Source organism: Hippopotamus amphibius, chromosome 10, assembly GCF_030028045.1.
Source record: "Hippopotamus amphibius kiboko isolate mHipAmp2 chromosome 10, mHipAmp2.hap2, whole genome shotgun sequence".
In the NCBI taxonomy this organism is placed as follows: domain Eukaryota; kingdom Metazoa; phylum Chordata; class Mammalia; order Artiodactyla; family Hippopotamidae; genus Hippopotamus; species Hippopotamus amphibius.
This window is the reverse complement of record NC_080195.1, coordinates 53,991,844-54,010,108: the sequence shown is the minus strand read 5'-3', so window position 1 is coordinate 54,010,108 and position 18,265 is coordinate 53,991,844.

Genomic DNA, 18,265 nt, shown 5'->3' with positions numbered 1-18,265 from the left:
ATCATGAGCTCTTGACAAATGGTGTCAAGCATCATTACCACGTGAAGCCCATCTTAGGGAAGACATTCAAGCACACCCCAAGACATCACTCATGCTCATGTCAAATCCAGCTCTCCCACCAAAGGCCCTGGGCGCAGCCAGACTAGAACTCTCCCATACAAGGACATCCTTTAAGACTGCAACAGGTAACTGTTTTACCTAATTTCACAGAGAGAGAGAGAGTTAAGCAAAATGAGAAGACAGAGGAATCTGTTTCAATTCAAAGAACAGGAGAAAATCCCTCAAAAAAGGCTAATAAATAATTTACCAGATAAAGAATCCAAACCATTAGTGATAAGAATGCTAATTGAAATAGGGAAAAAAATAGATGAACACAGTGAGAATTTTAACAAGTAACTATAAAACATAAGAGCCAGTTAAGACTGTCATACAGAGTGAAGTGAGTCAGAAAGAGAAAAACAAGTATCGTATATTAATACATATATGCGGAATATAGAAAAATGGTACAAATCATCCGGTTTGCAAGGCAGAGATAGAGACACAGGTGTAGAGAACAAACATATGGACACCAAGTGGGGAAAGCGGGGAGGGTTGGGGGGAATGAATTGGGAGATTGGGATACCAAATTGAACACTCTAAATATATGCAGTTTATTGTATGTTAACTGTATCCCAATAAAAGTTCAAAAAAAAGAAAAAAGAAAAAAAAAAAAAAAAAGAAAGAGCCAGTTTAGGACTTCCTTGGTGGTCCAGTGGTTAAGACTTTGCCTTCCAATGCAGGGGGTGCAGGTTCGATCCCTGGTCAGGGAGCAAAGTTCCACATGCCTCGAGGCCAAAAAACCAAAACATAAAACAGAAGCAATATTGTAACAAATTCAATAAAGACTTTAAAAATGGCCCACATCAAAAAATTTAAGAAAGAAAAGAAAGAAAGAAAAAGAAAGAACCAGCTAGAACTAGACAATAAAATAACTGAAATGAAAATCACACTAGAAGGAATTAACAGCAGACTAGGTGATACAGGAGAATGTATAAATGATCTGGAAAAAAGAATAATAGAAATCATCCAATCAGAACAGCAAAAAAGAAAAACAAAGAAACAAAAATGAGAATAGTTCAAAGGGTCTCTGGAATAACATCAAGCGTACTAACATTCACATCATAGGGGTCCCAGGAGGAGAAGAGAGAGAGAGAAAGGGGTTGAAAATGTATTTGATGAAATTATGGCTGAAAATTTCCCAAACTTGAAGAAGCAAACATATATCCAAATACAGGAGCACAAACAAGATGTAACCCAACAGACCCACTCCAAGACATATCACAATTAAAATGGCAAAAGTTAAAGACAGAGAATTCTAAAGGCAGTAAGATAAAAATAAACAGTCATTTTCAAGGGAACCCCCATAAGGTTATCAGCTGATTTTTCTGCAGGAACTTTGCAGGCCAGAAGGGAGTAGCATGAGATATTCAAAGTGCTGAAAGGAGAAGACCTGCAACCTAGGATATTCTACTTGGGAAGATTATCCGAAGGAGAGATAAAGAACTTCCCAGATAAACAAAAACTAAAAGTGTTCATCAATATTAAACCTACCCTGAAAGAAACATTAAAGAGTCTTCTCTAAGTAGAAAACAGTAGACATTCAATTAATTCTTACCTTGCCATTATTAGAATGACTAGATTCACCTTCCATAGAAAAGTATATGCATATACAATTCACTTTGGGTTCTTTTGTCTCTGGTATGGTTTATCCTCTATCCAAGGGATTTATTCTGTATACTGCTACATATTTTTCTCAAGCACTTACTACTTAAGACCCATGAGTGACTCAAGAACATCTCAGAACTACCTGCAGCCTTTCAAATTAAATATAAATTGCTCTGCTTTTCACGGACACACCTATGCTGCCTACCCTACCAAACCCTCTTCTTACCTTTCATAGACCAACTACTGTAGGAGGGCCAAACTGAACCCACTATCCCAGGTATACCTTTACCTCTTTCACCTGGAAGCTTATGAATTTCTCCCTTTTTACAAGACCACATGCCATTTCCGTTGAAAGTTTCTGAATAAACGCCACTGAGCGCTGAGTTCTTCCATCTATATGCACTCGAAGTATTTGCTTTCAGCTCTCATTTTATTCGCGTGTTGTACACAGCTTTGCTTCAGAAAATGTATTCAGTATTTGTTTGTCCTTCAAGTTTTAATAAGCTCTTTGAAGCACGATAACAAACATTTCATATGCGATCTACTCCAAAGATAGTGAAAGTACCAGGATACCAGAATAAACATTCATAGACTATACTCTTTAACATGACCAATATTAGAGCAAGAAGGTACACGTGTGACTGCTTTCTCTCATCTAGGCCTTATGCTGTTCAGGTTTCCACCCCCCTACTGGAAGAACGTGGAATTGTAGGAATTCTGATACTATCTCCACGGCTCTTACGTAAATAACAGTCTAGCACGGACTGTTTACAACAGGCAGCTCATTCACTGACGCTCAGAACCCAAATCAGAGTAGAGTTCCACTTTTTTCCCTCTTTCATTCCTTTCTTTCTAAGAATGTTGCTATGGAAACTGCACTGGGTTTTCATTCTCTGTCTTCGTCATGCTTCCGCTCAAAAACCAGGGAGAGAGAGACATTGATCAGGAAGGCAATGAGACAGCCTCTGGGGATAGAGGAAGCCGGGGGGATAGCATGTATTCTCAGGACACTGGATCGCAACTCCTCTTTCAGCAAAGACAGGTCGATCTGACCATCCTTTAGGGGGATTTAACTAGAAACCAGTGTGGGCCAGCGTGTATGCCGTGTGGCGGCAGCATGGCGCCCCAGCATGCAATCGCGACACGTCAAACACGGCCAGGGTCACTCAGAACTGGCCCCACACATATTAAAGGCTTCTGTTGTGCGCTGCTGTCAAGCAAGAAATGCATTTGCTGCTCATCCTTTTAGCCAGGGAGATTTACTGACCACGGGTTGAATTCACTTTTCACGTTATTAGGTCACTAGGGGCCAGGAAGGTGGCTCTCCCGTCCCTCCTTAGTTTTCTCAGTGGTGGGGACTTTTACGTAGTGTCATCACTGGATGAAAGGAAATGCCCAGGCTGTAGAAATTATAAACTGTGTTTTTAAGGTACTCTCCCTCTGGCTGCAGCAATGGCGGCTGATAGCATTTCTTCTGTGATACCCTTTTACACATGACTTCAGAGATTTACAGATATTTTTCTACATATTTTTACTTCCCCTCATATTAGGGGAAGGTAAGGAGTTGTTGGTGCCTGGAGGCACCCTAAAAAGCCCCTTGTAAACACCTGACACATGTCAGCAGTGGGTTTCTGCTTCCCAACTTGGGAAATCCTCCTGTCTGTTGGCCAGGCAATGTGTGCTGGGAGTGAACTCTGCCAACTCTCATGGCATCTGGCAAGTGGGGAACATGTTCTGAGAACACAAGACTTGATGACCATATGCAGTTATCGCTCCTCTACATTGTCTAAATCTTTCTAGCTCACTCTCTCCTGTGAAACGGGATTCTTTCACATTTTCCTGCATCTTCATTTCTGTCCCTCTCTCACTTCCTCCACCACTTATTAAATCCCTCCATTCAATGGCGTTCTTAAGGTTTCAGACCCTGCAATCCCATGGCCTCCATTGTACCTCATCCTTTCCATATCATACATGGGAAAGGAAAGAAATTCAAGTTCAGAGGATCTAATTTCTTAACAGTTCTAAGCTGTAACTCTGACAGCAGCCAATAACACTCCCTATGAACCTAGCACTCAAGCATATGTGGTCTTGCCCTATATGTAACATGTGAGTGTGTGGTGTATGAAGAACTATTGGTGTATGTAAGAGCTCCTGAATGATGATACAGGTTTCTTAATATAAGTCAATTTAAGATATTCCTAGTTAAAAATACGACGTGACAGGCACTGTATTATATGTTGGGAACACAATGGAAAACCATGGTACCTGACTCATGGAATTTTTAGCCTAGCAGAGGGAGGCACATGCAAGTAAGCAATAATGAGGTCTGAAGAGGGTAGTACAAAAAAGTGTCATGGGGTACAGAGCAGGGAACAAAATCTGGTCTAGGTGCGGGACAGCTACATGAGCACACAGACAAACCGTCTTGGTTGAAGTCATATCTAGTTTAAGAACTAAACAATGAATATCGGTTGGTAGATAAATAAGAGATGAGATTTGGTAAGCAAGGTGAGAAGAATTTTGGAAGCTGAAGAAATAGCACATACAAAATTATTGTAGTAAATAGAGCACTGCCCACTTAAAGAACTAAAAAGAATTCAAGATGGCTGAAGTTTTGGGGAGTCAAGAGATATGATCTGAGGGTTTACAGGGTCCAGATCCTCTAGGGCCTTATAGGTCATAGTAAAGATTTAGAGATTTGGCCTGCCAGTGAATGTTTTGAAGCACAGAAATAATCTGATCAAATTGTTAAAATATGGTAATTCAGGAAGAGGATAATTAAGGTTACTGTAGTTAGGATGGACAGAAGTGGATGGATGTAGGAGATACTGAAGAGATGAAATTAACAGAATTTGGTAGACTAAACTCCTAAGGGTAGCAACTGTGCTTATGTTCCTCTGTATCCCTCACAGTGCCTGCCATGGTATTTTAAGTGCAGAAGGGATCTGATAAATATTTGTTGAATGAATGAATAAATGAAGCCTCTAAAACCTCTCTCCCTAGAAGAAATATGAATTACATTCATGTTTCATTTATAAGGAATGTGATGAATGCTGAAAGCAGAAGCAAAGCCTTTTCCGCATCAGTCTTGTTGAAGGAGCTAGTAAGTAGGATTTTCAGAGTATTGCTGTGTGCAGCCCCCGAGGACCACGGCTGATTTGAGGCCAAGGACTCGGCCTCCATCACAAAGATAACTGTGGTAATACCAAGCAGTTGAGAAGGTAAAGGGGCAGCAGGAAATCTAATTCCAGAGTTTCGTAATGTAATACAGATTCCTGGAAACAAAGCTGGCTTCTAAAAGTGCTACAATTGCCCACATCAGGAGATGGGATATGTCACATGAATGCATATGCTGGTACAAAAAGTTGAGTTGGGCTTATGAGAAGGCAGCGAGATGGCTAGTTAACACGTGGTATTCTGAAATGTTAATTCCAACCTGGCCATCTCGGGTAGGCAGAAGCATGTAATTGTCAGATTATTTCATTCGACTCTGTACCCTCTTTCCTTCCTCCCCTCTCTTCTATTTCACCCTTTCTCTAGTGGCCCACCTCTTCCCTTCTCCACTTTTCTCTCTTTTTAGCCCTCAATCTCTCCTCCTTAGTTCCATTCCTACAATCCCTGCCAATGCCCAACCCACCCCATCCCCAAGCCTGGCATCAGTGTTACAATCAGGGAATTAGTCAAGGATTAATTTATTTTTTATTTTTTAAATTAATTAATTTATTTATTGGCTATGTTGGGTCTTTGTTGTTGCGTGCGGGTTTTCTCTAGTTGCAGCCAGCGGGGACTACTCTTTGTTGTGGTGCACGGGCTTCTCAGCGAGGTGGCTTCTCTTGTTGCAGAGCACAGGCTCTAAGTGCACAGACTTCAGCAGCTGTGGCACATGGGCTCAAAAGTTGTGGCTCATGGGCTCTAGAGCGCAGGCTCAGTAGCTGTGGTGCACGGGCTCAGTAGCTCCATGGCATGCAGGATCTTCTCGGACCACGGCTTGAACCCGTGTCCCCTGCATTGGCAGGTGGATTCTTAACCACAGTGCCACCAGGGAAGCCCCATCAAGGATTAATTTAAATCCTATCTAAATTGAGGTAGGGAGAGAGAAAGCATATTTGCCTTCAGTCCAAATCCCTACCAACAACTTGCACCACACACACACACACACACACACACACACACACCCAATATCATTGGTAGCTGAACACAATATTTATATCTAATGTCTCTTCACCAACATTAACAATAAAGAAAGTGTTAAGAAAATGATTGTACTTGTAGACACACAGCCATGTAGCCATCAACATGCTGTTTGTAAAGGGATTTAAAAAGATGGGAAATGCTTTTGTTATCATGTTAACAAGGAAGAAAGTCAGAAAACAAAATTATATTTCACTATGATTTCAGTTAGGTAAAATAGGCATTTAAATACTAGAAAGTCACAGACTGACGTGTTCGCAGAGATTAACTTTGTACAAGGCTTTCATTTTCCTTATCACACAGTTCTACGGTTCCAATTTGCCTGCAATGAGCATGTGTTAATTCCATTTCAGAGAGAATATTTTAAAAGAAAGGTACAAACAAGACACCATGTGGTATGTTTGTATGGTGAGGGAAAGTATTCTAAATGACATTATTGAACTTGATAATAACACTTGGCTCTAAGAGAGAATGAGATTTTTAGGTGCTGGGTAGAGACTACACTGAAAAGAGTTGAATGACCTTTTGTTGGCCCCAATAATAATTTAAATCAAAGGAGATGTGTTAAGCCCAAAACACCAAGTATAAGAATCATGAATGAGGCCAAATGCTTTTGCTTAAAAAATTCTCCAGCCATCTTTTTAATCTAGTTGATTCCATAATCCATATTTAGTTCAGAGCACCACGCTCTAAATTTTTACTTCTTAGCTCTTTATGGGAAGCTACTCTACCCTAGTAGGAAAATTTGGTGTCAGCTATTTATGTATTTTATTTGTTTATCAATATTTTGGGAGTTTATTTTGTCTATAAATGCCTTTGGATCCCCCTATGTTTTGTTGTTGTTTTTGTTTTGTTTTAAATCTTCGGACTGTACCTAGTAGTGTGTGGAGGGTGTGTGTATGTGCACATTATCTGCTTGTTTTTAATGACCACTATGTCTTTAGCTCTCTGTGCAAACTGGCGGAAGTATGTAATTTCTTTGAAAACAGATGTTTTGGAATTAGACAGACCTGAATTCAAGTCCTGGTCTGTCAACCATTAAATGTAAAACTTTGAGCAAATTACTTAATTTCACTAAGCAGAATAACACTTGGATAATAATATTATTAATCTCGTAAGGCTATTGGGAATATTATAAAATCATATACATAATGAACCTGCTGGCATAAAGTGATTGCTCAATATACGTTAGTTCTTATTTTGATTATCTGGGGACCTATACTGGACTCTGGCTAAGACACTGTCAATGTTTTGATGATGATGGCAATAGGTCCACGTTCTAACTTCTGTCATTTCCTCAGGATCCTACATATTGAGGACACATAGCGAGACTTAAAACTGTTCTATCCTTCCCCACCCTGTCTGAAAACATCAACAGATAGAACTTGGAATAGTAATCATGACCTCTTCAACGTGTGCAAAATTCATGTTATTTCTCATGACAGCTAGTGTTCTGTCCATATGAACTCATTTGCTTAAATGGAAAAAAAATATGGTGAATCTTATGAAAATGTTGCTGCCATCTTCAAGGGATACTTACTAGATTTACTAATTGTAGCGCAATGAGAAAAATTTATGCCACATAATATCTGTAATTGGAAAATGGTTCCCCAATATTAAATGTCCTCCTTGGATCCCAGAACTGAGGTGCAGATTTTTCCAAAGGATGCTAACAGCATCACTCATTCTAACATATTAGTGTATTAACGTTCAACCCTTTCTGAGGAGAGAGTGGGCAAGGTTGACATGAAAAGGAATGCTTCTAGAAACAGAATCTCAGGTACGTTGATAATGAGATAGAAACGATTTAGGGATAGAAAAGCTTTTCCATAATATCGCAAATCATACCATATATGTAGTCACCGTCTACCATCTGAAAAGCCAACTTTGATCATCCCAGACATCACATGGAAAGGCAAGACAAGATCATCAGCAGTGAAGTCTTCGAAAGTCTACCAGCACGAAAGTGATTCCCGCTACAGCACAGCTCCATTCATCTGGACAAGCCAGAGGATGGATGGCAGCTGTATGGCAGATTGAGTATAGACAGGGTCAGGGGAAAGAAGCAATATAGTGACATATTAAAATACAACTTCAATAATGTCACACCTCCATGAAATGGTGGAAGCTGTAGCAGCAACATACAGAATGGGTTGCTTTAAATCAATCCCAGATAGAATGTGTCTTTTCCTGTAAGTAGAGCCTGCAACCCAAGCAAATAGGCCAAACTGTAATAGTATAGACTGTCCAGATAGGAGCTACAATTACAAAGCAAAGAGCAGTCCAGTAGCTTACTCACCTACTATACAATAACAAAGCCACAGGTCCTTTTTTTTTAGTTACTCAGTTATCAATACTATGAAGCGCGTGCACACACACAGACACACACACACAGTGTCCAACAGGCACATTTTTAAATTTACAGGGCTACAGAATCATCGAATGAACTTAGAAATCTTTTCTGCCTCTTGGGTCCCAGTACCTTTACAAACAATTCTTCAAAACCAGAGTCCACATTTCTTTCTCAATTCATGGCATTTTTAAGACTTCTGAACATCTCCTCTTTGCATAAAATGCTGTGTACTACCCTAAGCAACATCCGTGAACCTGCTCAAAAACACCCCAGTGGCACACCTTGGGTATTCCAAGGATGAATGAATCTGAAGGATGAGTGTATCTTTCAGTGCCTGCTGTCTAGCGAAATGTCACACCACTCAGTACAGGCAGATCGGAAGAATGAATTTGTTCTGAGTTAAGGATCTGTGAACTGATCTCTTGGAGTTTAACAGGCTAACGAATCCCCAGAGGGACTCAGACTTAATTCTCCCCATAAGAACCACATTGAACTAGATTCTCCCAACATATTAACAAATATATCTTATATATGTCAATATTTTCAAAATCCCTAACTTGCCCTGGGAAGGAAAGGAAGATGAAAAGTGGAAGTTTCTGGCTTTCCAGTTTATCCTCACATCAATATTACTGAGAGAAAGATGGGTGGAAAGTAGAAAATAGTGCTAAAATAAGAACTGGTTTTAAAAAGACACTATAAACTTACAGTTGCACCCATGTACACGACGACACTTAACGGGACATTACAACAAGTCCTCCCAAAGCCAGATGATGGCAGAGCCACAGTTTCTCACTCACAGCATAAGTTGGTAAGAGGGGTGATAAGGGAGGCGGTAGCAGGACAACCTGAAGGGAAGAGTAGGGCTTCAGCTACTGGAGGATGGAGAGACATGAGTACAACCATTGCTGGTTGACTATTTGAAGTGCCTCCCCGCCACTGTACCATTCACGGGAACAAATGCAGACAACAGACGAACGACTGAAGGATGGTGCAACGGTGAAGAAGTTATAAAGATAAGCAAGTCTGCAGAAGAAATGGGATAAGTGAAATTAAATAAGATCTCCTCGAAGCTTCTGAACAGTGAGAAAGATGTGGATGCCCACCCTTGAGTGAGCTTCCAGTCAAGTGTGACTAGTATCCCGGCTTCGTTCGATATGGTCATAATAAAACATCCTTGAAACTGCAAAATCAGCACCTATACCTCATTCTAGGCAAGCTCAGATGGTTGGCACAACATGAAGGATAACAAAATCTAATGATCACCAAAATATCAGTACCCAGTTCATTCGTTTATACACAAAATATTACGTAAGCACCTAGCAAGTGCCAGTTATTAAGTTAGGCTCTAATGATACAGTAGTAAACAAGATGAAGTCTCTCCCTCGTGCAATACACCCTGTTCAGAAAGGGAAATGATACAAATAACCTATGAGGAAGTGATGACTGCAAAGAAGAAAAGTGAAGCAGGATAAGGGAAAAGAATGTAAGAGGCTGCTATCCTAGATAGGACAGGCAGAAGACTTCTCTGAGGAGTACATCCTGAACAGACATGAATAAAAGGAAGAATGACCAGATGCAAATGTTTAGTGGGACAGCACTCCAGGCAGAGGAATAGCAAGGGAAAGGGATCTGATGGGCTGTATACTTGGTTTATTCTAAAACCATCAAGGAGTCTAGAGAACTATGTGAGAGGGAGATGAGTGGGAGAAGGTTAACTCAGGAAGTCAGCCAGGGCCAAGATCTTGGAGGTTCTTCTTGGCCATTCTAGGACATTTGGTTCTATTCTAGAAGTAGCAGAAAGCAGGAGGAGGGTCAAAAACGGTGGCAGGCTCTTTTTAACCTTGGGAGGATTAGTGAGGTACCAGAATTAATTCGAATACTTGCATACAGTTTTTTACGTTATTGTTAAAATATCAAGTCCTTACAGTACAGATTAATTAGTTACAATCCATTTTGTTTTAAATATATTTAAGGAGGCTAGCAACAACTTTGGGGGCTTCATTTCAGTAGCAGTTACAACAGCTAAAACACAGGTTCTGAGGGGGTTTTAATAGAGAGTGAGAGGTTCATGCAGTAGAAATTTACATGAACGATGAGAGAAGTACAGACTGCTTGAGGCAGAAGTGGCTGTGGTGACAACGGCCAGAGTATGTACTGTGTACCTGGTACCTGAAGTGCCCATGAAAATTTGGAGTGACCAGCAACGAAGACGCCCTCTAAAAGTTATACTGTTACATGAGCAAAGGTTACCATTAAAAGGCAAAACGGCTTCTGGATCACAGCAACCTTCCTGTGAGAATTAACATATTTAAAGAAAGAAAATGACACACCGAAGCAGAGATAGGTCAACTCTGGGATCACAGACACAGGAAAGTCTCAGAGGCACGTTCTGCTCCTGTCCCGGGAAGGGACATCCTGGCATTGTCAAGCGGCTCACCACGTGTGTTCTTTCCGGCAGGTAGATGGAGATGGATGTACGCTGCCATCGCAGCCTGATGAGACTAAGCATTTGAAACAAGCCTCCTGCTCACCAAGCAACCTTTTGTTAATGTGGCTCCCTACGTAGCATGCCTACGGGGCAGGAATTCACTGGTCAGACTGATGCAAATGTCTGGTCCAGTTAGCCGTAATATTTTTCATTGTAAATTAATACACTGGCTTTCCCATTTATATGCTTCAGTCTTTTGTGAGTCCGTACAAGTCATCCCCTCTGAATAATCAGCTCTGGGCATTAACCAGACCGAATGCGGGGACCTGCATTGCTGAGGTCTGGGCTCCAGCTGGGATGAATTCACCCTGAAATGCTACCCTGCAAGGTCTCTTGGCAGCTGGCCTCCTCCTGGGACACACTGACCTTGCAGTACCTGACATCTGAAATGTCGACATATGCATTCCAACACGGGCTCTCCCGGGAACAGTCACCGCTGGGGCATATGTGCAGGGAGTTGTAAGATGTGATTAATTGAATATTGAAGAAATGTCTCTATGGGTGGGAAAAGAATTTTAATTATGTATACTATGGGCATACTCTTTAAATATGATAATAGCTAATATTTATTGATTTCTTGAGCACTAAGTGACAAACACTATTCTAAGCATTTTAAATATGACTTAAGTACTACATTTATTCCTATTTTAGGGACAGGAGAAACAGAAAGTATGAATGATTAAGTCATTAAGAATGATTTGCTCAGGGTCATATCAGTAATAAATGATGGAACAGTGATTTGAACTCAGACCTATCATCCTCAAAGCTAAGAGAATGTGTTCTGGAGTCAGACTTGCCCCAGCCAGAAACTCAGCTCCACGACTTAATACATTTTTGACCTTGGATGAAACACTAACCCCTCAAATCAATTTTGTCTCTAAATGCCTAACACATAGGATTGTAATAAAGCACAAACAGAATTACAAAAATAAAATAACTTAGCAATGTAAAGTGCTTCATGTGATGCATCTCGCACAGAGTGAGCTCAAGAAAAGTTATATGTTAATGTAACCGAGGGTCCAAAATATATATGGAAAGTATTACTACATACGCAGATCAGTGCTGGGGTCTAACTTTTCATGAGTATCCTTTTCACTCCAGACAAACACCAGTGATATTTCATAACTTTATTATATATAAGCCTCATTCTAAAAATGTGTATCAGGTTTCAAAAATACACATAGGTAAATACGCATAAATAGTTCAAACACCAAAAACAAAAGAGTAGTGAAAGAAAACTAAGGTTGGTGTGCATTTATTTCTCTAACTTTGTTTGAATTGCACAGCTCATTTGACTCTGAGCTCCTGAGAAGCCCAAGCCAATGGGGTAGTGTGGTTAGTTTAAGGTTCACGGAGCCCAGAAGATAAAAACAAACTTCTTTTTCCATAGTTCGGAGGACTGAGAGAACTTACCCACAAGGGTCCTCATAAAGGTTGTACTTTGTAAGGGAGCCACACCATCAGCCAACCACCCCTTCCAATGCTTATGATAATAAACCTCAGCAGTTTTCAAACAGAAAAATCACATTTCAAGAATCTAAAATAATATTTTTAAAATATTTTTTTAAAAAAGTGTCAGCTCAAATGGATGGGTTTCCCACTGGCTTGAAACTGGACTGCCTCACCATCGTGTGTCCTTGCCCACAGACTTTCTCATCCCTTTGTACCAGGTGCTTTCAGATCACCCCCAAGCCTGTTGTAGTGTCCTGTCCTCGTACAGACTTTCCTCTGCAAAATGCCAGGCTGTACTTTCCCTCTCATCAGCTTTTACTGCAAAGACCCTGTGCTTTTTTTTTTTTTTTCCATTTCATTTTGGGTTATATTTTCCAATTCTCTGGCAATGCAGAGAAGAGGTCAAAGTCGTTCATCTGGAACTAGGAGGGGAAAAAACAAAAACAAAAAAAAGCCTCCACCAAACAGCAAGCTTACTATTCCAAACAGTAAATGGCTGGGAGATAGCAAGTGCCCTGGAACTTGAAAACTCGGCTTCAAACAATAAATCAAAAGCACTTAAGTTAGTTCCACAGCACCTTGGGCTTTCATACCTGACTGGCAAAAAATTGAAATAAGGAATATAAAGGGTAGTGATGAGGACTAGAAAAAAGGCATCCTGCCTAACGGAGCTGTAAAAATGACTGGAGTGCGGTATCTGCCGTGTTCGGTGTCTGCTTACATAAGCTGCCCAAACACATCCCGCATCAGCATCCACGCTGCACCGCCCCTGGTTGTGCCTTCAAGTCCATGCCTTTTATTGTCTTCCCCTTTGTCTGTCTCATCCCTTTGTATCACGTCCACCTTCAGAGGTTACACATACACTGTCACTTGCTTTTGAAAACACTCCTCCTAATCTCCACTTCCTTATTTTTTTTTCTGTCTCCAAAAGTATCTGCCTGTTCATAGCCCTGGAAAGATCAGTAGGGCCAGGGCCAGGCTAGCATGGAAAGGTCATTTTCATACTGTTTTTCATACCGTTTTCTGCACAGTCTCAAGTGGGAAGTCCCACAGTTCTCATAGAAGGAGCCTGTCTTTTTCCTTGACATTTCCAGATTTAGCTCCAATAAAATAACTGAAACCCTGCCTTGGACATTTGAGAACAGCATGTTGTCTGATAGGTCTGATTCTGATTGCAAATCATATGTTCTGCTCAGCACTCAGCACGTGGTTGATAATCCCCTAGTCGCGGTTTCCGTCTCTCTGGCTGGGGAAAGCGGACTGAACTGTATCGTGCTTTGCCTTCCCACAGCTTCCCCTCATCCTCTTCCCCTTCAGCCACCGCACTCTATTCTGGGGAGAGTTCTTACCAGCTGAGCTGTGGCTTTCACCTTCGCTGGACATTTGAAGGGATGAGAGAAATAAAATTAACTGCCTACTAACTGAATGCACCGCTCTTGTCACTGGAGACAAAGTAGGTGACAGTCACCACAACTGGTGGCTGGAGATGATCATCTCGCCCCTTTTCCATATTCACGAGCCCCTACAATTTTCTTCCTACTCGTGAGGTATTACTCACAGCCAGTGGAGAATAGGTCTTGAAGTGTCTTGGCCAAAGCCCTCTTTCAAGAGCTCAGTGAGTCTACGTTTAGGTTAAAAATAAGCCTGGTGCAAGAACGGCAGGATTGAAGGTGATGATTTTTCCTCTGACAAATGAACTTACAGTCTCCAGTGCCTGGGAAGGAATGTGGTTGTATCATTTTTCTAGCACTCCCCTAGAACAGAGTAAATACTGTATTCTTGGTCTCCCCAATGATAAAACTGCAGAAAAGGAAGTTGACCTGGCTTGCTCAAGGTCATGGAAGTATGCCAAAAGTTTACATAAACAAAACAAAACAAATAGTTTCCAGATGCCCTGTCTGGCATAGGGTCACTTGGCAACGCTGATCCTGGATGCAGCATCCTCTGTCAAAGCCTTGGTGGGGACCATGTGTCTAAGAGAGTTGACATGACGGTAGACGTGAAATCCCGGCATTATGAACTCAGAACTCTCAGTGTCTCCATCTGCCCCTGATTTAATGTGGACGGCAGTATCTCTGCCACTGACAAGAACAGCATTTCTTGTCGCTTCGTGTACTAAGCTATTTCTGCCATGACATATATCAACGGGACCGGGACCCTGAGGATTTATTGGGAGTGTTAATAACTGCATGTGAGCGAGGTCCCGGCTCCTCTTCTGCAACCCGGGGGGATCCCTGCTCATCGGAGCCGAGGTATATTCTCTTTTGGACAGGGAGCTCATATTTAATGCATAGCTTTGTCTTCCCTGACTGCCCTCTGAAAAATTATGTTTTTAGTAAATAAATATTTAACAGATTTCTTTATGTCTGCATGTTCTATTAGTTTGGCTGGATTCGATATCCAGTCCTGCGAAAGCAAAATGTAAGACAACTCTTTTGTAAAAAATAATGATACTGTTTTATGGGTTCCTTTTTATTTGTTTACCTGGGTTGTTACTTAGAGTCACATCCCAACTTTGTTTTCCGCATATAGATATCCATATTTTTTGACATTTAAACATGTTTTAAAGAACATCAGTTTGAAGAGATAGGAAACAATTGATACTGTCTGATACTAGGGAACCAAAGATCATAGGACTTCTTCTATGTCCATTTAGTACTCTCTTCTTTGGCTTCTCTGACTCCTTCCCTGAAGCTCATTTTCCAAACTGTTAAGAAGACATAGCAAAATTGGATTTGCTCCATTTTATCCAAAATAAAATTGACTACAAATAAATCTATTATGTATTAATTAAATATAAGTAGAGAGCATCTATCCACTTGGTCCCCAAACCGTTGCATATATCAAATTTAAGTGCCTTTGGGTTTTGTTATAAGGACTTTCAGAAGAAGCCAACTGTGGTTAAAATTCACAACCTGTAGATACTCTTTACAACAGATATTGCAATTGCCTGGAGATATTATTTTTATGGCCATTCATTTACTTCCAATTCCCACAACATTCTGGGAAACTTCTGTATGAAAGGCAAAAAGCAAAAATAAAATACATAGTGCCAGGTTATATTCTGATGTATATAAATAGATCTCTATCAGTGACATTTATTCCTGCTCCTTAATGTTTATAAATGGTAATATGTTCTTCTTTGTACTTCAATTTGGCCTTTTTTTTTTTTTTTTTGCTGTGTATAATTACATTATTACTGCAACACAGATATGTTTCTTCCTTTTGGTAGATTATATGTGTTTATACAATCTCCTATTAATTAGGATCATCTAAGAATAGTAAGTTTATAACATATGTTACTAAACAGTGTGCTTTATTGTGGCTGAGAAGGAAATGAGATGGGAAAGAAAAAAAGAGACCATGAATTGAAGGAAACCAAAATATAAATATGCTCGCATTTAAAAAACAGGTAGCCTCATGTTAGTACAGACCTGGAAGAAACTAATCTAAGCATTTCCTTTTACAGATGAGGAAACTGAGGCTCAAAGGGGTTTGCCTGATGTCTCAGAAAGAAAGGCACATCTATGCCTAAAATCAACAGGCCGGTGTCATTTTCATATTGCTGACTCAGAGTACCTGGACCGAACGCAGCTACTCCTTTCAACCAAAGTTTTTCTAGCTCTGGTTCCATGATCCTGTGTTGCATTTAAAAATCCAGATTAATCTCCTACTATCTGCTCTACCCACCACTAAAAGGCACCTATAAGACTTCCTAAGACTCTCTGTCACTTCCTTCTGTCATTTCCCTCCTTGTATTCTCCTGCTTAACCATATGAGGACATACATGTAGCAAACAAAACAAATGTGCAGTGACTGAATATCTAGAGAACACAGATACCTCAAGCCTAATACAGTAGGCAATCAATTATGTCTTGAATTCTGAACGAATGTGCAAATAAATAAGTCCAAGAGGATGTGAGATCTAAAACTATATCCCAACAAGAGAAGAGACAATGAAACATTTTTTATATCTTACCCAAACAGCCTATTTAGCCAAACCTAACAAATAATCCAGTGGTCTCTGCTATACTTAGGAAGACAATTAGAGACTCAAAGAATACAAATTTGTCCACACCTCCCCTCGTCCAACATATTTGTCTTATACTTTAAACACCATGTAGAAGCATAAAAGGGAGTGAATTTATATAGACCATTAGAAAGCAGTTCCGAACAGACCACATAGAGATCACAAAGCCATCATCTGCTACCGTTGGAATGTCTGGGTGTCTGTGATGAATGCATTTGCAAATATTGCTGTGAAGTAATTTCCTTCCATTTCTGGAGTACTCCAGATAAATTAGATTTCCCTCTAATCACATCTGCTGCCTGTGTATGAGAAAAGAGGGTTTGTCTGCATAAGACACATAATATGTACTTGGCGGGTAGAGGGCAAAGAGGCTTAGTGGAAAGTTACCACATATAATCATAATGGGGTAGAGTAAAACCAAATAGAAAGTCACAGGACACTTCTCAAGCAGAGACTATGCAAAAATGGCCTCCCAGATGTTGCCGTGAGACTATTGCAGGGCATGTACAATTCACCTGCCAGATGTAAAGGAGACCATCCACAGACTTGGGGCACCACGCTGCGAAATGGCTGACCTAGGTTGAGTACTTTAAATAAACAAATCAGATTCACCACGGTATTAATCCAATATATCCACCAATAAAAATCAGAGAAGAAATAAAGCATTAAGATAGTAGAAGAAAATTTAAACTGAAATGCAATTAATAAAATAGCTACATATAGCTCTAGCCTATGTCAGAATCAGAGGTGGTTCCAACAATTTAAAATAGTATTTAGTCATAGAGTGTGCTAGAATTTTTAAAAAAGAGATATTAAATACAGTGGCCTCTCACATATTCAAACGTTCCTTCACAGTAACCTGCTGATAGCAGATGCTGTTGGTGAACTGCCCAAATCCACTTGGGAAATTCCATTTCCGGAAATGTTCACCATATCCTACTGCAAGCTCATGCGACTCTCCACTGGAGGGCTTTCTCTTGGCATTTACAGGGCAGACTAGAAGTACTGGGAAATTAACATCCCTAGGAACAGCTCTCAGCTAATGACAGATGGAAGTGGGAGGACAAATCCCCAGCTTCCTTGCCTTTATTTTTTTTTTAACTTTTATTGCAGTATAGTTGATTTAAAATGTTGTGTTAGTTTCTGCTGTACAGCAAAGTGAATCAGATGTACATATACATATATCCACTCTTTTTTAGACTCTTTCCCCATATAGGTCATTAAAGACTATCGATTAGAGTTCCCTGTGCTACACAGTGGGTCCTCATCAGTTATCTACTTTATATCTAGGTGGGAAGGCTCTAAGACTTGTTCCTCACAGTGTGTGGACATTTCCCAGTGAGACTGAGTCCTAGAAGTATATAACACACCCTTGATTTCATCCCTGCATTCTTGGTCATACTTCCACATTCCATTGTCCATTTTTCCTGAGATTATTTCCCAAATAAACTACACGCACTCACACCTTGTCTGCAGTCCACTTTAGGAGAAACACAACTTAAGGCATAACCTATTCAAAGCCATGCCAAGAAGAGGAAATTCAGCCACAAAAGTAGGTCTAAGAAGGTCCAAACAAAGATTATAAATCCCCTGTACCAAAATGTATGTATTTTACTTACAGTGAGAATAGCAAGAAGTAGTAGGAACATTAAGAGGAAGAAAACGACCAAACAGATATGATAATTTATGAAGCATTCCAAGTAGGGACAATCAGGCTTCCATTACCTAGTTAACCCTGAAGGCGTTAGTACAGTATCTCAGAGCACACTTCCTGTTTATACGGATGGTCTGGGTCCTTCATCATTAAAAAGTTGAATGGCAATCGGTGTGCTCTAAGAATGCAGGGGATACACATAATAATTTGTAAAAATTAATGTTAAGATTTATTAAAAATAGTTACTTATAAAGTAAACTTCGATTACATGGAAAACACATGGATGCAGAATATACCACATTCCTGGGACTGGAGAAAAAGTAGATGGCATAACACAGGTACAGTATAGTTACACCAGGTGTGGTATAACTTGCTTGAGTTCCGCAAATTTAA